Source organism: Thalassophryne amazonica, chromosome 6, assembly GCF_902500255.1.
Source record: "Thalassophryne amazonica chromosome 6, fThaAma1.1, whole genome shotgun sequence".
In the NCBI taxonomy this organism is placed as follows: Eukaryota; Metazoa; Chordata; class Actinopteri; order Batrachoidiformes; family Batrachoididae; genus Thalassophryne; species Thalassophryne amazonica.
In genome coordinates this window covers 110,714,847-110,738,364 of record NC_047108.1, presented here as the reverse complement: position 1 = coordinate 110,738,364, position 23,518 = coordinate 110,714,847, and the positions used below count along the sequence as shown (strand labels likewise).

Below are 23,518 nucleotides of genomic sequence, written 5' to 3'. Positions count from 1 at the left end.
ACCACCGATTGAAAAGTCAAGTGGCCAATCAGTTTTTTCAAAAGAGGATTGTCTGAGGAGTATTTCTGCTGAATTTGATGCTTTTATCACCATTTGCAGGATTCCCCTCTAAACATTCTCTTATCCGCTGCACTATACTGCAAAGTTTGGTCGAAGTGCGCATGATGCAGGAATCGTGTGCAAACCGTGTGAAATCGCCCCTGCCTGTAACACCTCATTCACCTGTTGCTACAACTATTTCCACACCCCAGCGGCGTGGAGTGTGCGCTGTGCGAACCCATTGATCCCTCTCGCTTCAAGTGTCAGCCACATACAGGCTGACGCACAAACATCTAACACAGCTCGTTTGGTACTTAGAGAATATGTGGCCAGTCACACTCTTGGCACGACAACAGTCTGCAGACAACCACTGTCGTGCTGCCAATGAAATTTGTCTAAATTCCACACAACTGTGGAGATGCCGAGATGTGGCATGCCGTTGGCTCCCCCCACATCACGTGTGTGTTGTGTGCTACCCCCAAAACATGCATGCATGTGGTTCGCCCCCTGCAGGCGAGGCGCATCTCATCTGATCACAGACACAGACATCTTGGTCTGTGCGCTTAACGGACGGGGGCGTAGCAGCTGTTGAAATCTCTTGTCCTGGACATCAGAGCTGCAGAACACGCACCGTGTTTTGACGGACACGCATGTGTGTGTGCTTGCCGTACTCACATCAAAAAACAAAAGTATATACCACTTGCGCTGGACCGGAACGTCAGTTTATGTGGACATGCAGCATGTGATCGGAATGTCACGTCTGTCTGACACGACAGTGAGCGGGGCGCCGCAGGACCAAATGACAGGCCAATAGTATGACAAATACGCCACTTTCAATCATATATCAACAGAGATACACCGTAGCATACACTGTTTGGACAGGTATCACAGCACTTTTCTTCTTCTTTTTAGAAAATACTGCTTGTTTGATTTCAGCCATTTCATGCACTTATTAGGAGACAGTGATTGTGGTGCAGTGGCAGAGTGTCTGTCTGGTAATCAGGGAGTGTGGCTTCAAATCCCGTGAGTGGTGTTTTTTTTTTTTTTTAACCAGGGTTGTTTAACTGCGGGGTTCTGTATTGCGTCCCTTATATGTATTATAGATATCAACCCAGTGATAATCAGTAATTATACAGCTGGTTTTTATTTCGTTTTCCTCCACATCAGCAGTGGGATGGTGCAGCTCATTTCATGGAACACAATGCACGCAGCAGCAGCAGCCCACACTGTGTTTCCTGCTCGAAAGACACCGTCACATGAAGAACCGTCGTGCCGGCATCGTGCATGCCTGCCCGTCAGGGCGATGTTTTGTGGTGAGCTTATACAAGCTCTACCGCCATGTGTCCCCCTGGAGTTGTACAGAAATCGACCAAATTCACACTGTGTGTGAAGGGGCTCTTAACCATGTCTCTGTAATTGCAATAACTGAAAAATGTTTATTAGAACTCTTTAAACAGTCTTGAATTTTAAATATTGGTAGTGAGACTTCTACTGTTATAATGTATGATTAAAAATGTCCCATCTATCATAGAATATTCCTCAAATTGTTCCCCAGTAAAATATTTACAATGATGAATAATGTTATTGAGGATAAAACAATCCGGATCAGTATTATATTCCATGATATGAAATCTATGTTCGGCATATTCAAAAACTTTAAAATTGAGCTCATGAGCAGAGGTAGATTGAAAAAGTTACCATCAGATAATAAATAAGATAAGACTTTATTGAACTCACAGTGGAGAAATTCATGGTACCAACATACTAATAATGTATGTATAACATACATACATACAAACTTAACTCACTCATGGTAAGAACAACGTAAAAACTAAACCAACTGAACTACAAAAACACAATAAACCAATAACACTAACAAAACTGGTAAACTAACATGAACCACACAAATGCTGTATGAGGTTTTCAAATGCTGCTCAAAATTCATCCGACTGTACTTTGAATGTCCATTCATGTGGTATTTGGCTTCATTCATGCTGTAGTGTGACGGGGAGGTGTGTAGAGTGCATGTGCTCTGGTCACACAAATGTGCCGATGGCTGTACGAATGCTGTGCGAGGGGTTCGAATGCAGCTCAAAAGTGTGGCTCGAATCCTCATTCATAAGGCATTCATACTCATAGTGTGACGGGGGTATACACAGCTGCTGGAATATCTGGTCCTCCTGAATGTGTCTCGGATTTTGGCTTTTTTTTTTCCATTCTGGCTGATTCTGCTTGATTCCTGCTCATTCCAACTAAGTATGACTGGGGCCATAGATTGTTCTACAGTTCGGCGTGTGTCTTGTAAAACAGTATCCAGGTTGAAATCTCTTTCAGCAGCAAACGTGTTAATGCAATGGATACACGCACATCCAAAGCACCTGAAGAGGCGTGCAGGACCAAAAGCATATTACAGTGAAAGACCAAATGATCCGCACAGCCACAGTGCTCCCAGTCAGAAAAAAGTTTTATTTAACAAAAAGGATTTTTGTTCTCATGATTATGAATTTTGGATCTATGCTCTGAAATTCTTGTTTTTAAAGACCTTGTGGTTTTTCCAATGTAAGCTAGTCCACACGGACACTTCAACATATAAATAACATTGGCTGTCTCACATGTGATAACTCCCTTGATTTTAAATGTCTTACCCATCCTGGGATGTTGAAAAGTTTCTGTCTGATATGTGAAATTACACTGACTCCAATGACCCCATCTATAATTACCCTCCAATATCTTGGGTAAAGAGCAAGAATCTGTGAGCGACAGCAAATTAGAGCGGAGCAACATGCTGTTCAGATTCGGTGGCCTCCTATGTACAATCCTAGGTGGTGTGGAAAATGCTGTTAAATTCTTCAAATGTGGATCAGTTTCAATGACGTGCCAATGTTTTTTATTCAACTTTATCGAATTCCCTACTCAACGGTGGATATTTGTAATACAGTTCAAACCAGTGATCAAAGTTTTATTTCATTTATAATGCAAACATTCAGTTTGAGTAACGGTATCAAATCTATTATGGGCTTCACTGATCCACAAAGGATTATATTCTCTCTGTTGGAACTGGTGTACGAGATCATTCGCTTATACTAGATAATCAGAATCTGAACGGCAAATACGACGTATACGATTAAATTGTGAAATGGATACACTTTTCTTCAGAGATACTGGATGAAATGACTTGCCATGCAAAATAGAATTGCAATCTGTGCTCTTCCTGTACAAGGTAGAGCACAATCTGTTATCTTGTCTATAGACCAGAATATCTAAAAAGTTTATTTTATGCGCATCATATGCTATAGTAAATTTCATTTGCAATTATCATTAATGAACTTCTGAAATTCTAAGAGAGATGTCTCTGCACCATGCCAAACAAAGAAAATATCACCAATATACCTTTTCCAATGTGAAATACAATGTAAATGAGGATTTCGACCTGAAAAAAGGCCACAAAACAATGATGCAAAACTAGGGGCCATCTTTGACCCCATACTGATCCCTGAGATTTGCAGGTAATACTCAGTTTCAAACATAAAAAAAATTTGAAGTCAATACAATACCTGCAAGGTCAACAATGCTCTGAGTGCACATGCTAATGTTACACACTTTTTCTTTCGTCTCAAAATGTCTGGTATAATTAGTGGTGTTCTCCACATGAGGTAGTATCCAGAAAACGTCTTTCCTCTGACCTCTTCCTCTGCTGCCTCTCCAGAACACCCCCAGCTAATTTATACTAGTCATGCACTTTCATTTCTGTCTGATTTTGATCTAGAACTGGTGTAGGAGGTTAGTCACTTTCATTTTGTCCTACAAAGGTGATCGTGGCCACAGCTATTTCAGGTGTTTTCAGTCAGTGGTGGGCACAGCTAACCAAAATTTAGCTTTGGTAATAGCTAATCAGCTAACCGAAAAGTTATCTTTTATAAAGCTAAACCAATAAACCACCCAAAACTTTATAGGAAGCTACAGCTAACCGACAACGTTCAGTACTGTCTCTGGTACAGCTACTAACAAGCCCATTTTGAGTTTTAACACCATTTCACAAACCCAAACAATGAGTCACTACTTCTGTGTTTGTGAGCCCTGCCCACCGCTGGAAGCTCCTGTTTGCTATGTATTTTGCAGCATTGAAGCAGCTGAGAAACACTAAGCTCAACTCTACCCCAGCAAAACAGGCCTGACAGCCAGGTTGCCTCAAAAACAAAAGCCATTATTGCTTAACAGCATACAACAGTCCCACCGTGAGGCAGATGTCTTGGAAAATAAAGCAGTTTTGACTTATGGTTTTGATGTATAAATCAAATTAATCTGGATGAATAACTCCATTAATGACAGTTCTGTCATTTGTACAAAGTTAAAATACAACACATATATTTTAATTTTAAATAATGCACTAATTCTGAAGATTTGTAACAAACACACACAGATGCCAAAGGAATCATGGGTAAAATGAGTTTCCACTAACAAGTAGGGGTTTCTGCAGATCCGGAGGATGTTTGCGGCTGCATGTTTACAGCTGCACTTTCAGGCCGCACGCTTCTTCTACTGATGTTGATTCAGAGCATTGTTTATAGACAGCACCACCTAAACACCTAAAGTACAAAACTTTGGATTTCACTGCACTTTTTTTTATGGTGAAAGATGGTCATGACCTGAGTAGTGACTGTGAATTGTTTTATGAGTCAAATGTGAGACAACAAATTAACATTTCAACATAACATTTTATAATTATAAGCACTTTAGGCTTCGTCATTTGCACATTAGAGTTGTTGACAACCAGTTATACTCAACAAAAATATAAATGCAACACTTTTGGTTTTGCTCCCATTTTGTATGAGATGAACTCAAAGATCTAAAACTTTTTCCACATACACAATATCACCATTTCCCTCAAATATTGTTCACAAACCAGTCGAAATCTGTGATAGTGAGCACTTCTCCTTTGCTGAGATAATCCATCCCACCTCACAGGTGTGCCATACCAAGATGCTGATTAGACACCATGATTAGTGCACAGGTGTGCCTTAGACTGTCCACAATAAAAGGCCATTCTGAAAGGTGCAGTTTTGTTTTATTGGGGGGGATACCAGTCAGTATCTGGTGTGACCACCATTTGCCTCATGCAGTGCAACACATCTCCTTCGCATCATCCGTGAAGAGAACACCTTGCCAATGTGCCAAACGGCAGCGAATGTGAGCATTTGCCCACTCAAGTCGGTTACGACGACGAACTGGAGTCAGGTCGAGACCCCGATGAGGACGACGAGCATGCAGATGAGCTTCCCTGAGACGGTTTCTGACAGTTTGTGCAGAAATTCTTTGGTTATGCAAACCAATTGTTTCTGCAGCTGTCCGAGTGGCTGGTCTCAGACGATCTTGGAGGTGAACATGCTGGATGTGGAGGTCCTGGGCTGGTGTGGTTACACGTGGTCTGCGGTTGTGAGGCTGGTTGGATGTACTGCCAAATTCTCTGAAACGCCTTTGGAGACGGCTTATGGTAGAGAAATGAACATTCAATACACGAGCAACAGCTCTGGTTGACATTCCTGCTGTCAGCATGCCAATTGCACGCTCCCTGAAATCTTGCGACATCTGTGGCATTGTGCTGTGTGATAAAACTGCACCTTTCAGAGTGGCCTTTTATTGTGGGCAGTCTAAGGCACACCTGTGCACTAATCATGGTGTCTAATCAGCATCTTGATATGGCACACCTGTGAGGTGGGATGGATTATCTCAGCAAAGGAGAAGTGCTCACTATCACAGATTTAGACTGGTTTGTGAACAATATTTGAGAGAAATGGTGATATTGTGTATGTGGAAAAAGTTTTAGATCTTTGAGTTCATCTCATACAAAATGGGAGCAAAACCAAAAGTGTTGCGTTTATATTTTTGTTGAGTGTAAATATGTGGACCATGGAATGTACTTCTCTGGTCCACTTTGCCATCAAAGGTAAGGGTAAAGTTTGTTGTTTAATCTAAAAACAATGAACTCTTAAATTTTACCAGTATTTTTCTCAAACCAGTTGAGATTTTCTTGTCTGTCAATTGTTTCCAGTGAAGTGGAAGAATTTGGCAGATGGCTGGACACAGAATTAAAGAAAGAAGGAAGACAATTCTGGTGGTAGGTGGGGCTCATTTAAAAAGGGGTATATTGGCATGAACTGTCAGAAATGAAAATTATTAGGCCCATGAAAGTGAAAGATGGAGAGTTTATCGGATATATTAATGCTTAGTCTGTTTTTGCATGCTAATGTCTGTCTCTGTGTCTGTCTCTCAGGAGACTCTGAGATGAGTCTGAGCTACTTCAGTGATGTCCACATGACGTGATGCTCTTCAGTAGGGTTGAGCTGGATACTCATTTCTTTTGACACCATCCAGATTGTTACCAGCGCAAAGTTTGAAAGCCAACATCTGTGATGTATGGGGGTGTGTTAGTGCCCATAACATGGACAACTTACACATCTGAAATGGCACCATCAATGCTGAAAGGTACATCCAGGTTTTGGAGCAACACATGCTACCATTCAAGCAACATCTTTTTCAGGGACATCCCTGCTTATTTCAGCAAGACAATGCCAAGCCACATTCTGAACGTGTTACAACAGCGTGGCTTCATAGTAAAAGAGTGCGGTGTAGTAGAACGGCCTGCCTGCAGTCTAGACCTGTTGCCCATTGAAAATGTGTGACGCATTATGAGGCGCAAAATATGACAACAGAGACCCCGGATTGTTGAACAAGTTGAACATCAAGCAAGAATGGGAAAGAATTCCGCCTGCAAAGCTTCAACAATTAGTGTCCTCAGTTCCCAAATGCTTATTGAGTGTTGTTAGAAGGAAAGGTGATGTAACACAGTGGTAAACATACCACTGTCCCAGCTTTTTTGAAACGTGTTGCAGGCATCCGTTTCAAAATGAGCAGATATTTGCACAAAAACTATAAGGTTTATCAGTTTGAACATTAAATATCTTGTCTTTGTGGTGTATTCAATTGAATATAGGTTATAGAGGATTTGCAAATCATTGTATTCTGTTAATATTTACATTTTACACAATGTCCCAACTTCACTGAATTGGGGTTCTATAATCCCCCTGAAATTACATCCATTATTTTGGTGCCCCAAGATAGTGCTAACAAAGTCCTTATAAGCATCCCCAGTAATTTTGAAATCATACTATGAGTCTCATAAATTATTTTAGCTATTGTAAAATTTGGATGTCCAGCAGTGAAGTCTGCATATTGTATCCACTGAAAATATAATCTTGATTATTTCTTTATCCAATTTCATATGTCTATCTTTTTATGAAGCCAATTTGCAACAATCAAACAATAACGTTTGTGTAAATGACTAATCTACACTCCCCCTTTTAGCCACATGGATACTGTGTGGCTAACAGGGGGCTATAAGGGACCGTCCACACCAACTCACAGAAGCCAACACCCACGGCATCACAAAGGAGCATTCGACCCAAATCCATACCGTGCACACCTCCATGTCTTATGCCGTGTACCAAAGCATAAATGCAACAGATCAAATTCCAGATAAGAGTTTACATGGCCGCACCCCAAAAACAAATACAACAAAAATGTACACTAAAACACACAAGTGAAACACAGGCACGTCCTCAGGTACCACACCACTGATGTTCAGGGTGTACAACAGAAAATTTACTTACTCTGCCAGTTACCAACACCATAGCCAGACCAATACTTCGCATTGATGTCCACATAAGCCAGAATAAAGAGAACAGTTGGCCACCGATGACAGCGGGTAGTCAGTCATGTTGTCCAACCTAATAAAGTAAATTTATAGTTAAGAACAGCTTAGTAACATAATGCAGTGATACAGCAGTGACCACGGCACACCACTTTATTTATTTATTTATTTTTAAATTGGAGCAAGACAGAGCGTGCAGCGTGTCAACAGATAGTGAGGATTCTGATGATGAAGGAGATGATTCCTCTTTTGTTCTGGACGAGGAACCAGAGCAGGTAGGTCCACCAATGTGCACACAGATCACCACAGCTTTGTTTGCAGTTTCTCCAGGACTTTGGGGGAAGTGATGGTCTAGTGGTTAAGGTGTTGGGCTTGAGACCAGAAGATCCTTGGTTCAAATCCCTGCCTGACTGGAAAATGACTAAGGGCCCTTGAGCAAGGTCTTTAATCCCCTATTGCTTCCGGTGTATAGTGAGCACCTTGTATGGCAGCACCCTGACATCGGGGTGAATGTGAGGCGTAATTGTAAAGCGCTTTGAGCGTCTGATGCAGACGGAAAAGCGCTATCTAAATGCAGTCAGTTTACCATTTGACTCAGGCTCTATGAGCTCTGTCCCAGCACAGAGTCCTGGAACTCAGGGATGCAGACACACACTGTCCCAGCTGTGGCTCCAGGCACGTTTCGTTTAAAGCTTTGAGATTGTTGCTTCGGTTTTGTTTAGTTCCTCTTTCATCCCTTTTGCACTCTTGCTTTGCATGCTATTCGGTGATAAAGCTCTTTCGTACACCTTTTCTTAATGAATTTTGACTTTAAAAACTTTTTTCCCTTCGTTGAGGAAATGTCGTGTGCCGTGTGACTGTGGCATAAGTTGTCAGAGTAACTCGTACACAAACTGCCCCAAGCTGTTGTTGCTAAGTTTTGAACATCTTTTAAATTTGCACCACGCTCAGAGAGGAGCCTCGTTAACTGAGGATAATGCCTCAAAGAGCCACCATTCTCCCACAATAGTTGAAGAAACCCTCTCGTAGCAAAAAAAAAAAAAAAAAAAAAAAAAAAAAGTTGCATGGCTCATTATTCATCCTTCATTATTTGGTGGGACCAGGGCTTTAATGTCACCCTCTTAGCAAGACAAATAAATATATATTCTACTTTTGAAACTCACCTCCTGCAAAGACTTCCTCCCTTCTCGCTTGTCTCGGCACTCACAAAGACAGCTGACTTTGTTTTTCTGTGTCTGGGGCGTGCATGGACTGTGGCTCGCCCTGTTTTTATACACTAAAGTCTAAAGCTTACATTATTTTTTTTCTTAGGCAAAGGCTATTTGCCCAACCATTGGGCAGATAAATGTCTTACCTTATTCGCCAACCGTGATCATGTATTTGACACGTTTTGTGCATCTAAACTACGTTTTTTACACCACTTTTGAAGGCTCTATTGCGGCGTATGTTTGACACATTTAATGGCACCGTCTTTAATTACTGCAAAAACAGTAACCAGGATCAAAATAGACAAACTTCATAAGCATTTTGAATGGAAGGAAGCCTGTTAATGACGATGAAACAGTTTTTGAACAAAATATTGCTTGTTGGCTGCAAAATGGTGTTAGTTTGACACAGTTCCCTGGGTGTGATGAGCCAAACAGAACCACTTTAGATCACAGCCCCTCCGCAGGCAGCAAACCCTCCCGCAGCCGGTGTGAAAATATCTGCATTTTTTCCCTCGCACGTTGAAGTGAACTTACAAGCGTACTCATTGGTGGTTGGACGTATATGATCGCGTATTTACTTTATTGAACCAATGGTTGGGCGAATAGCCACTCCGTATTTATGTATCCATCGTTACTACAGCCTGGATCCATGCAAAAAAAACCAACCCATTTTTTCTAAAACGCTCTGCTACTATTTCTCGTCTGCATGTAAAATCCAACGCTGACAGCAATCAGCAACGCGGAAGCTTGGTGTACATATCGTGGCATTATAAAATTTCTGACCAATCAGTTGCTGACAGGGCTGAGCGGAGACGAAGCACAGACAGAGTGGACACAAATGCAGGCTCACAACAGGATGTATGATTAAAGGATGGTTTAATTCAGGCCTGGGTTCGGTAACAGGAAGGCAGTCCACGGAGCAAAAGTACCAGGCAGGGACAAGACAGAGGACGTGGTCAAAAACAAGCAGGGTCAGTACACGAGCGAACAGAGTTATTAGGGCTGAGGCAAAAAGCAGGATCCGGTACACAGAGCAGAGTCAAAAACACGGCTTGGCAAAAACAGGAGGAGACAAAGTGCTGGTAAGTGAATGAATCAACAAACGAGCAGGGAGGAAGTGAACTGAAACAGTTTAAATAAGAACAGGTGGTAATAGGATAATGAGGTGCACGTGGTGGAGGAAGGGGGCGTGGTCAGGTGAAAACTAAGAGGCAAAAGAGATGCAGAAAGGCAGTGACAAATGGGCAAGTAAACGACAGACGAACAGGGCGTAGCCAACAGTGATGAGAAAGTGCCGGTGCAGAAAGAGAGTGCCCTTGTTCTGTCGAGATGAGGTGCGCTGTCTAGATGAGGTTCCTCACGTAACTGCATATGTGTGCACTGAAAAAATTACTTGACGAAGTTTGCTTATTTTGATGGGCAAGTAAATTTATAAATTGCTCATGCGAACGTAGTAATGTATAAAATCTACTCACTATAAAACAATAAGTATTTTTAAGTTGGAGGTAGCTTAAACGTAAAATACAGAAAATGTTTTACTTACTAGGCTATAAATACATCCATCCATCCATTTTCTTCTGCTTTATCCGGAATCTGGTCGCGGGGGCAGCAGCTCAAGCAAAGCCGCCCAGACCTCCCGATCCACACACACCTCCCCCAGCTCCTCCGGGGGAACCCCAAGGCGTTCCCAAGCCAGCCGAGAGATGTAGTCCCTCCAGCGTGTCCTGGGTCTTCCCCGGGGCCTCCTCCCAATGGGACGTGCCTGGAACACCTCTCCAGCGAGGCGTCCAGGGGGCATCTGGAAAAGATGCCCGAGCCACCTCAACTGACTCCTTTGGACGTGGAGGAGCAGCGGCTCGACTCCGAGCTCCTCCCGAGTGACCGAGCTCCTCACCCTATCTCTAAGGGAGCGCCCAGCCACCCTGCGGAGGAAACTCATCTCGGCCGCTTGTACTCGCGATCTCGTTCTTTCAGTCATGAGCCAAATCTCATGACCATAGGTGAGGATTGGAACGTAGATTGATCGGTAAATCGAGAGCTTTGCCCCCCTACTCAGCTCTCTCTTCACCACGATGGCCTGATACAGTGACCGCATCACTGCAGATGCTGCACCGATCCGTCTATCGATCTCATGCTCCATCCGTCCCTCACTTGTGAACAAGATCCAGAGATACTTAAACTCCTCCACCTGAGGCAAGGATCATCAATCAATCAATCAACTTTTTTTTTTATATAGCGCCAAATCACAACAAACAGTTGCCCCAAGGCGCTCTATATTGTAAGGCAAGGCCATACAATAATTATGAAAAACCCCAACGGTCAAAACGACCCCCTATGAGCAAGCACTTGGCTACAGTGGGAAGGAAAAACTCCCTTTTAACAGGAAGAAACCTCCAGCAGAACCAGGCTCAGGGAGGGGCAGTCTTCTGCTGAGACTGGTTGGGGCTGAGGGAAAGAACCAGGAAAAAGACATGCTGTGGAGGGGGGCAGAGATCGATCACTAATGATTAAATGCAGAGTGATGCATACGGAGCAAAAAGAGAAAGAAACAGTGCATCATGGAAACCCCCCCACAGTCTACGTCTAAAGCAGCATAACCAAGGGATGGTCCAGGGTCACCTGATCCAGCCCTAACTATAAGCCTTAGCGAAAAGGAAAGTTTTAAGCCTAATCTTAAAAGTAGAGAGGGTATCTGTCTCCCTGATCTGAATTGGGAGCTGGTTCCACAGGAGAGGAGCCTGAAAGCTGAAGGCTCTGCCTCCCATTCTACTCTTACAAAACCTAGGAACTACAAGTAAGCCTGCAGTCTGAGAGCGAAGCGCTCTAATGGGGTAATATGGTACTACGAGGTCCCTAAGATAAGATGGGACCTGATTATTCAAAACCTTATAAGTAAGAAGAAGAATTTTAAATTCTATTCTAGAATTAACAGGAAGCCAATGAAGAGAGGCCAACACGGGTGAGATATGCTCTCTCCTGCTAGTCCCCGTCAGTACTCTAGCTGCAGCATTCTGAACCAACTGAAGGCTTTTTAGGGAACTTTTAGGACAACCTGATAATAATGAATTACAATAGTCCAGCCTAGAGGAAATAAATGCATGAATTAGTTTTTCAGCATCACTCTGAGACAAGACCTTTCTGATTTTAGAGATATTGCGTAAATGCAAAAAGGCAGTCTTTGAATGAAGGCTTTGAATGACATATCCTGATCAAAAATGACTCCAAGATTTCTCACAGTATTACTAGAGGTCAGGGAAATGCCATCCAGAGTAAAGATCTGGTTAGACACCATGCTTCTAAGATTTGTGGGGCTAAGTACAATAACTTCAGTTTTATCTGAGTTTAAAAGCAGGAAATTAGAGGTCATCCATGTCTTTATGTCTGTAAGACAATCCTGCAGTTTAGCTAATTGGTGTGTATCCTCTGGCTTCATGGATAGATAAAGCTGGGTATCATCTGCGTAACAATGAAAATTTAAGCAATACCGTCTAATAATACTGCCTAAGGGAAGCATGTATAAAGTGAATAAAATTGGTCCTAGCACAGAACCTTGTGGAACTCCATAATTAACTTTAGTCTGTGAAGAAGATTCCCCATTTACATGAACAAACTGTAATCTATTAGACAAATATGATTCAAACCACCGCAGCGCAGTGCCTTTAATACCTATGACATGCTCTAATCTCTGTAATAAAATTTTATGGTCAACAGTATCAAAAGCAGCACTGAGGTCCAACAGAACAAGCACAGAGATAAGTCCACTGTCCGAAGCCATAAGAAGATCATTTGTAACCTTCACTAATGCTGTTTCTGTACTATGATGAATTCTAAAACCTGACTGAAACTCTTCAAATAGACCATTCCTCTGCAGGTGATCAGTTAGCTGTTTTACAACTACCCTCTCAAGAATCTTTGAGAGAAAAGGAAGGTTGGAGATTGGCCTATAATTAGCTAAGATAGCTGGGTCAAGCGATGGCTTTTTAAGTAATGGTTTAATTACTGCCACCTTAAAAGCCTGTGGTAACACTCCAATGACCTGAAGAGGGCAAAGCACCTTTTTCCGGTCGGATTTGGAGGTGCTGATTTTCATCCCGAACGCTTCACACTCGGCTGCAAACCGCCCCAGTGCACGCTGAAGGTCCTGAATTGACGATGCCAACAGAACCACATCGTCCGCAAACAGCAGAGACGAGATTCTGTGGTTCCCAAACCAGACCCCCTCTACACCCTGGCTGCACCTAGAAATTCTGTCCATAAAAATAATGAACAGAACCGGTGACAAAGGGCAGCCCTGGCGGAGGCCAACGTGCACTGGAAACAGGTTTGACTTACTACCGGCAATGCGAACCAAGCTCCTGCTGCGATCGTACAGGGACCGGATAGCCCTTAGCAAAGGACCCCGGACCCCGTACTCCCGGAGCACTCCCCACAGGGTGCCCCGAGGTACACGGTCGAACGCCTTCTCCAGATCCACAAAACACATGTGGACTGGTTGGGCAAACTCCCATGAACCCTAGAGCACCCGATGGAGCGTGTAGAGCTGGTCCAGTGTGCCGCGACCAGGACGAAAACCACACTGCTCCTCCTGAATCTGAGGTTCGACCATCAGTCGAATTCTCCTCTCCAGTACTCTGGAATAGACCTTACCGGGGAGGCTGAGGAGTGTGATCCCCCTATAGTTGGAACACACCCTCCGGTCCCCTTCTTAAACAGAGGGACCATGAGGTGGCAGCTAGAGGGGGAGAAATAAATACACTGAATACAATTAATAAAAAAAAACTTTGATGAAAAAAAAAACAAAAACAAAATGCGCATGCGCAGTTGCACGTCGAGCGAGTTACATCATCTTCCCGTGTGCAGTTGCGCGAGGCACCTCATCTCGACGGCTGACATCTTCAAGTCCGGGGCAGAGCGATGTGCGCATGCATGCGCAGTAGCGCGGCGCACCTCATCTCGACGTTCACCTCATCTCTACGGGACACCGTGATCAGAAGAAGACTGTGATAAAAATGAAACTGGACATGACTACTTAGAGACCTGAGAGAAGTGCAGACGAAAACAGAATGACAGGCAGGTGCAAGTGAGCAGTGAAGAGATTACAGACATGACAACTAAAGATTATGATCTTTAGTGAAGAAAGAAAACATGAACATGAATCTAAACTTGAACAGGACTGAAAAGCAAACCAGAACATGATAAACAGAATAATGGGAAATTAAACACTACGACAAAACTAAACCGGAACAGACAGACAAAACTATAAGAAAAACAGAAACTAAGTGATAACAAAACCTGACATCACAGTACTACATATAACAGAAATGAGAACAGCAAAAATAGGCAAACAGTAACTAAATGATAAACCATGAAAACACAGACTGATAGAACAAACAAGAACAGAACTGAAACATGGCCAAAGTCTAAGAGTAACAAAGAAGGAAAGTAACAAAGCAAAAAATAGAACATAGAAACAACACATGAAAGTAACAATTAATAAAACAAGGCTGGGGCAGAAGGAGCAGAACCAAATAAAGAGGGAAAATAAGGACTGAAGCATGGAACTGGGCCGGGCATGACAGTTGCATTCTTTATCAATTTTTATTAATCATCAAAAACAAACAAAAAAAAGACAAATGTGGGAAATGCATGTTTTTAGTATGTTTTATTAGATAAGATAATTAAATTTCGGCACTTAAGGTGTTTCAAACCACCTAACCATGCCAGCTCCAAAAGGCTTCAGTTCTTCTTGATCTTTGGTGCCAGCAAGGTGATTATAGGCAATCTCCTCCAGAGGTGTTCTAACCACCTGAACATTCCGGCCCCAAAGGCTTCAGTTCTTCTTGATCTTTGGTGCCAGCAAAGTGATTTTAGGCAGTCTCCTCCAGAGGTGTTCTAACCACCTGAACATTGCGGCCCCAAAGGCTTCAGTTCTTCTTGATCTTTGGTGCCAGCAAGGTGATTATAGGCAATCTACTCCAGAGGTGTTCTAATCACCTGAACATTCCGGCCCCAAAGGCTTCAGTTCTTCTTGATCTTTGGTGCCAGCAAGGTGATTTTAGGCAGTTTCCTCCAGAGGTGTTCTAACCACCTATACATTCCAGCCCCAAAGGCTTCAGTTCTTCTTGATCTTTGGTGCCAGCAAGGTGATTTTAGGCAGTCTCCTCCAGAGGTGTTCTAACCACCTGAACATTGCGACCCCAAAGGCTTCAGTTCTTCTTGATTTTTGGTGCCAGCAAAGTGATTTTAGGCAGTCTCCTCCAGAGGTGTTCTAACCACCTGAACATTGCGGCCCCAAAGGCTTCAGTTCTTCTTGATCTTTGGTGCCAGCAAGGTGATTATAGGCAATCTCCTCCAGAGGTGTTCTAACCACCTGAACATTCCGGCCCCAAAGGCTTCAGTTCTTCTTGATCTTTGGTGCCAGCAAGGTGATTTTAGGCAGTCTCCTCCAGAGGTGTTCTAACCACCTATACATTCCAGCCCCAAAGGCTTCAGTTCTTCTTGATCTTTGGTGCCAGCAAAGTGATTTTAGGCAGTCTCCTCCAGAGGTGTTTTACCACTGAAAATTCCAGCCCCAGAAGGCTTCAGTTCTTCATTTTCCTTGGTGACAGCAAGGTGGTTTTTGTTGAGACTGCTGATTGAAACACTTTTAGATTTTGTGCCTTGTTATGTGTGGGACGCGGCTCGAGGAGCGGTCCAGCGTCTGACTGAACCCAGTGCTAAATAACCAGAAGCAGCTCCCAAAGAAACAATTTTATTTTCTAATCACCCATCGGTACTGTACAAAAAATACAAATTAAATAATACTGGTGGGGTGAAGAGGCTGCGCGCTCTCTCAGCGCCTCAACGGACGGGAGCCCGAACGTTCTGGACTCAGGTTTTCCGCCGACACCCCCCAGGTGGCCCTTCCCAGAACTGTACTCTGTGGAGGGGGAACAGAGGTGAGATTATTCGATACTATTACCAGAAAGCTATTAAAGGCACACTTGTCAGCAACACGTTCAGTTCAGGTTTCAGAGTTAATTCAGATGAACAGCTGCTCACGGCTTGTGTAGGTTTATTATTCCACACACCACAGCCGCGAGGAGCAAACAAGACAATTTCTTCAATGTTCAAATTTAGCTGTGCAAAAAACACCACATTATATTCACAAATAAGCCTTTAAAGATAATCACCTCTGACGTGTGCTGACAGCTTTTGCCTCTCACCCTAGTCCTCCCTCACAGACGTAACGTCAAACTCTGGAGCGGCCCTCAGCGTCCCCAACGGTCGATACAAGGTCGTAACAAGGTTGTATTCTCCGGCAAACAGCCCTCATCACTGCTGGCTTAACTCAACAATTTCTTCATTGACGCCAGCTGAGAGTCCTTAGTCTGCACGTGAATGTCACAGGTGTTGCAGATCATCCTGATAAAGAGCCGCACGAGGATGCAACAGGTGCAACCAATCATCACAGAGGTGAGAGACTCTTCTGCAGCACAATTTTCCCAGAGGTCAGTCCCAGACCACCTAGGAAGGAAAACAAACACAAACCCAACAAAACAGTGTCCAGCCAAGCCCCCCAACACACAACATGCCTGTCTGAATAGGAGTTTTGTTGTCATAAGAGAAATTTAAGAAATGGGAGAAAACGTTTTTGGTCTTCTTTAAATATTTTGTAAAAACCTCAAACACACGAGGATATCAATTTTGGATCCATGTCCAAGGTCTGAATTTTGTTCCACCTGTGTTGTCAGTGGTATCACTCACTAAATTTCCAAAAGAGTGGACCATTTCAACCCTGTCATTATAATGCGACATAACATCGTAACTGTCAGAATCACTTTCTGAATCTCTATGAGAGACTCCCATGTCCACAGCACAAATAGTGTGTCCAAATCCAGGTGGGCTTGGTTCAGTGGCTGTAACATCACCACAATCACATGACATTTCAGCGTGGTGTTCATCCATGCAGATACCAACACATTCATGACTGTTACAGGAGAGAACCCTCAATGAAGATTTCTGAACAGATTTGTTCTCAGTTATTTATAGTCTGCACATGTTTTTGAGGACGACTGCTTGAGGGTCTGTCCCACTGCCCTATGTCTACATCACTGCTAATATCAGTGAATTTAGCACAGCTTCTGGAATAACCAGAGACTGGAGTTTCAGCGTGGTGTTCATCCATGCAGGTACCAACAGATTCATGACTGTTACAGAAGAGAATGTTCTCATTTGTGACAATGTCAACAGACGGACTGTCACTAGAGTCATCTATGACTGAAGTTCCATCCAAGCCATCAGCTGTGCAGGCATGCATAATTTGGAAACACTTTTGAAAGTATGTAGAGTCTTTATCCAGATTTTGCATGGTAATGAAGTCATGCTGCAGAGCCTCGGTGGGCGTAATCCTCTCTCTGGGATCCATCCTAAGCATTTTCACCAGTAGGTCTATGAAGTCTTCCAGGGCTTGAATTTCTGACCAATGAGTTACATTATAAGAACTTTTCATTTCATGGAGATTTTTGAAATTGCACCTTGCCTCAACATCACACTGTTTGTCTGAGGCTGTTATATGAGGTCTATTAGAAAAGTATCCGACCTTATTATTTTTTTCAAAAACCATATGGATTTGAATCACGTGTGATTACATCAGACATGCTTGAACCCTCGTGGGCATGCGAGAGTTTTTTCACGCCTGTCGGTTACGTCATTCGCCTGTGGGCAGTCTTTGAGTGAGGAGTCGCCCACCCTCTCGTTGATTTTTTCATTGTTTAGGAATGGCTCAGAGACTGCTGCTTTGTTTGATCAAAAATTTTTCAAAACTGTAAGGCACAACTGAGTGGACACCATTCGATAAATTCAGCTGGTTTTCGGTAAAAATTTTAACGGCTGATGAGAGATTTTGGTCTGGTAGTGTTGCCGTAAGGACGGCCCACGGCGCCTGACGGCGATCTGCGCTTCGAGGCGGCAGCGTCTCGCCGTTTCAAGTTGAAAACTTCCATATTTCAGGCTCTGTTGATCCAGGAAGTCGTCAGAGAACAGAGATGTTTCAGAAGAAGTCGGCATGAGGAGTTTATTCGGACATTCCATTGTTAACGGACATTTTGTAATGAAAGAACATGCGGACAGAGTCGCATGTCGGGCCGGACCCGACCACGGGGGGTCGCGACAGGATAAACACCTCCGTTGGAAACCTTAATGGACAAGTTGGAACATGCCCAAGCTGTTAAACAATTTCTCAGTTACTCACTTGTTGAAAGCCATCAAAAGCCGCCTGAATTTTACAAATGGTTTTCAACACGGAGGTGTTTTTCCTGTCGCGGTGCACACAGATTCGCCGAGTCGTCACGGAAACGACTCAGCGAATTTGCGCGCACGTCTTTCATTAAAAAATGTCCTTAAACAGTGGAATACCACAAGGATCGGTACTTGGACCCAAACTGTTTATTTTGTATATCAATGATTTTGTGAATGTATCCAATGTGCTTGGCAGCATTTTATTTGCTGATGATACAACACTGTTTTACTCTGGATCAGATATACAGGAAGTAGCACAAGTGATAAATACAGAGTTGGAAAAAGTTAAACATTGGTTTGATATAAACAGATTGTCACTAAATATTAATAAGACAAATTTCATATTGTTTAATGATAGAGCGAAAAAAAATAATGTGTCATTACAAATAGATGGAATGGATATACAAAGGGTAAAAGAAATGAAATTTTTAGGAGTCATGATTGATGAAGATCTTACATGGAAGTCACACATAAATTACATAAAAGGAAAAATAGCGAAAGCCATTGCTGTTTTGCATAAAGTAAAATATTCATTAAATAGTTATGGTTTATTAACATTGTACAATTCATTGATTGTCCCATATTTAACTTACTGTGTAGAAATCTGGGGATCAACATATACAACCTATATACAACCTTTATTTATTTTGCAGAAAAGAGCTTTAAAAGTGATTAGTAACAGTGGTTTTAGAGATCCATCTAATCCATTGTTTATTAAGTATAGGGTACTTAAATTTCATGATTTAGTCGATTTGAAAATATTACAAATGATGTACCAAGTTAATAAAAATACTTTACCAACAAACATTCAAAATATGTTTGAAAAAAGAGTAAGTAGTTATAAATTGAAAGGAATAGAAGTCTTTAAAAAACCAAGATTTAGAACCAAAGTAAAGGAAAGGAGTATTGCAGTAAATGGTGTCAAATTATGGAACAATCTTAATAAAGAAATTAAAGAATTAAGGTCGCTTAAATTATTTAACTATGAAGTAAGTCAGTGGGCTGCAAGAAAGTCAAAAAAAAAAAGTAAACTTAATAATGTTTGGAGTGTCTTAAGTTTAAATGTAACCTATCAGTGATGTAATCTATTAATTAATGGTCATAATTATGAAATGGGTCAGTGGAATGTGACAAGTTAAAGAAATGCAATCTGTTAAATAATGTTGACTATGATGCTATATATTGAAAGATTGTATTGTTAAAAGGGGCAGAAATCATAAGACTTGTTCTTCTTTCTGCTCCTTTTCATTCTGGTATTGTGGTGCTTTTGTTTTTTGCTTTTCTGTTTTTCTTTTAAATGAATGAAATAAATATAAAAAAAAAAAAAAAAAAAAAAAAAGAATGTCCGCATAAAGTCATCATGCCGGCCTCTTCTGAATCTTCTCTGTTCTCTCACGATGTCCTGGGTGAATTAAGCCTTAAATTAGGATGTTTTCAGCTCGAAACAGGCCGATGACGTCACCTGGAAGCGCTGCGCAACGTCCCGCTTCGTGGGAAGTCCTTACACCGACAGAAACACCCCATAATCTCTCATCAGCTGTTAAACTTTTCACCAAAAACCAGCTTAATTTCTCGAATAGTGTCCACTCGGATATTCCTCACAGGTCCAGAAAAAATTTTGATAAAGCAACGCGCGCCGTCTCGAGCAGCGTGTGAAACAAAGGAATTCAGCCGAGAGGGCGGGACCACATCTCACTCAAGGCCTGCCCACAGGGAAATGATGTCACCGACACGCGTGAAAAAACTCACGCATGCGCACGAGGGTTCAAGCATGATTGGTGGAATCACACGTCATTCAAATCCATATAGTTTTTTTTTTAAATAAAAAGGTAGGATAGTTTTCTAATAAACCTCGTATATTCTTCAGAAGTTTTGAATTTCCACCCATCCATGTTTTTGATGAAGAAATCATGTGTATGTTGCCCATTGGTTAGGAGGTCATCCGATGGTTGACCTTGAGTGTCCATGAGGAGTCTCATCATATCATAGTCACATTGGACAGGGTACAGATCAAACCCCAGGAATAAGTATGATGCCAGCAATCCTAAACTCCACATATCAATGGCTGGTGTCAATGGCAGTCCTAATATCACTTCTGAAGCCCTTCTCCCTTCAGTCTGACACATCATGCCAACTTGTGCAAGTGATGTTGGAAAGGCAGCACCAAATTCTGTTAACTTGACCCTGTATGGTTGAACTTGATGATTTACAATCCTCACATTGCTCATGTTTATGTTGGAGTGAATTATGCCAATGCTTTCAAGGGCCTGCAAGGCCACCAGCATTTGTTTGATGATTTGCCTGGCCTTTCAAGACATTCTATTTGAAATCTGTAGAACAGAAAAATCGTAAATCAGAAAAAAAAATTTTTTTAGAGACAATTCTCAGTGACATGCAGGGAGGAGAAGAGTTAAAATGGCCTGAAGTGAAAAATGCTCTCAGTACTTGAAAAAAAAAAAAAAAAAAAAAAATGCTGACTGCATTGGAAGCCATAGAGTAGATATGAGAAAAAAAAAAATTAGAAGCACAAAAATTGAAAGCAGAAAATAAGGACCTGTTTAAAATCAAGACCAAAACATTTGTGCAAAACAGCTGAGAAAAATCATATTCATTATCACAATGCTGTAATACAGCTTCGTGCCTGTAAATCCTGGGAAGAACCTGTGGCTCAGAGAAAAATGACCAACACAGAGAATTCTTAAAATGAGCATAAAGCATCTCCAGTCAATGAATCCTTGAAAGTAAATACACCATTATCATCATCATCAGAGTAAGACCTTTCACATGATACCAACAATGCATCATTTCTTAAACATCCATAAGTGCCACTTTTGTCCAAATACTTTTGGTCCCTTCATCAAAGCATCCCAAATCATATATCATCTTGTTCAGCATAATAAGCACATTCCAAAACTATCTTAATCATGTTAATAACTGTCATATAATTCATTTAAGCAAGCAATCAGTGTCTCATCCATGTTTACAGGTTGATCCTACTTCGAGTTACTTTCAATTATAATATGGCTAAATGCTGTTGCTAAATGGCTAAATCTGACACAACAAAATCTGAAAAAATACCACTACCACTAAAGGGTGAAGTGGCACTTGTGGTACAGAGAATTTATCCTACATTGACAGACATTGACTCACCACCTTATAATAATGTTATGGTGATTCAAAATGGCACACTGCCAATGACTCCACAGCCTGTCCAAGCTCCAATTCTAGTGATTAGGTCTGGACTGATGGACTGTGAGGAGACTCCAGGATTGGTCAGCAGTAAGGGTCCTCTGGGTCCTCCACCGTCTCCCCAGGGAGATACTGGTGGTGACCTGAGAGGCACCTCACGTTCTGTTAGAGGCTCAATAATATCCTCTACTCCACAGGGTCCATCAGCCCAAGGGGAAAAAAAAAAGAAGCAGGAAGGAGTATTCAGAAAGTGATGATGACAGATATGACTTGACAGGATGAGAAGGTGGAACTTATGGGGGAGACTTGCTTGACCCTGACTCACATCAATTTCTCAGACAAATAAGACAACACAATAAACATAAAATGTGAGGAGAAAGTACATGAAAAAATGTATCAGAAATTAGAAAAACAATGTCTCAAACACATGAAACAATACAAAATTGACTCAGACAGTGAGGACGTTGACCAATGTGGAAGTCCACCCCCTGTTTCTAGAGTGTTTAAAATAAAGGGTCCAAAGGTGTACAGATTATACAAACCACAAAGACAGTTACAAAAACTATCTAAAAGAGTCAATAAGTTGTCCCTGGAGGACAATAAACAGATACTCAGAGATACTGAAGAAGAAAAATACCTCCAGAAGAAAGCAAGAGACAGGGGGAGACAAGAAGAAAAGTTAAATCTCATACATCTAACAGATGAGGACAGTGAGGGGAAGGAAGCTGATCAAAATGGAGTCGCAAAACATTGATGCTAGATCTCAAGTGGCCGACTGCTGCTCCCTAGTGGTAAATAGTGATCAAATCAAATCAAATCAATTTTATTTATATAGCGCCAAATCACAACAAACAGTTGCCCCAAGGTGCTTTATATTGTAAGGCAAAAGCCATACAATAATTACAGAAAAACCCCAACGGTCAAAACGACCCCCTGTGAGCAAGCACTTGGCGACAGTCGGAAGGAAAACTCCCTTTTAACAGGAAGAAACCTCCAGCAGAACCAGGCTCAGGGAGGGGGAGTCTTCTGCTGGGACTGGTTGGGGCTGAGGGGAGAGAATCAGGAAAAAGACATGCTGTGGAAGAGAGCAGAGATCAATCACTAATGATTAAATGCAGAGTGGTGCATACAGAGCAAAAAGAGAAAGAAACACTCAGTGCATCATGGGAACCCCCCAGCAGTCTAAGTCTATAGCAGCATAACTAAGGGATGGTTCAGGGTCACCTGATCCAGCCCTAACTATAAGCTTTAGCAAAAAGGAAAGTTTTAAGCCTAATCTTAAAAGTAGAGAGGGTGTCTGTCTCCCTGATCTGAATTGGGAGCTGGTTCCACAGGAGAGGAGCCTGAAAGCTGAAGGCTCTGCCTCCCATTCTACTCTTACAAACCCTAGGAACTACAAGTAAGCCTGCAGTCTGAGAGCAAAGCGCTCTATTGGGGTGATATGGTACTTTGAGGTCCCTAAGATAAGATGGGACCTGATTATTCAAAACCTTATAAGTAAGAAGAAGAATTTTAAATTCTATTCTAGAATTAACAGGAAGCCAATGAAGAGAGGCCAATATGGGTGATAAATATAATATATATAATATAGTGATAAACACACCCATGAGACATTAGAGTCCAGTAAAAATTTTCATCACAACCTGACAGCTGTAAGCCATCCCATGGTGACTAGACAAAAGACTAAAAACACTGCATTAAGTGAATGTGATTTACAAACTCCTCTGAATGCACCATTGTTTGAAGGAGTAGGAGGACGCCAGGTCTATCAAGCCTGGAAAATATGTGACATGTTTGCAATCAAAGATAGGCTACCGCCCCTGTCTGGGGGTGCAGGCGCCTGGATCAGGCAATTGGAAGATCTCACAGGAGGTATGTATTTAGCATTGGGTGATGTGCGCGCTCTGGTGGCAGCCTGTGCATCCAGAAATGAAAGCGTGGTACTGGAAGAAGCAACTAAAATGACCACATGTCCTGATGATATGCCATTTGATAATGTAAGGTGCGAGTATTATGCTGCACTCAGAGATAAATACCCTTACAATATAACATCTGGCACAGCCTCTTACTAACCAAAAGAAGATGAGATCCCTGA

General features: G+C 42.1%; 1 long non-coding RNA gene across 1 annotated transcript; it reads left to right on the top strand.

Annotated features, from left to right (window-relative positions):
• The first annotated feature begins 2,310 nt into the window (after nucleotides 1-2,310).
• Nucleotides 2,311-3,637, top strand: LOC117511714. The gene is made up of 3 exons (XR_004561054.1): nucleotides 2,311-2,383; nucleotides 2,862-2,866; nucleotides 3,618-3,637. It is a non-coding gene; the product is annotated as an uncharacterized LOC117511714 (long non-coding RNA).
• Nucleotides 3,638-23,518: the final 19,881 nt, after the last annotated feature.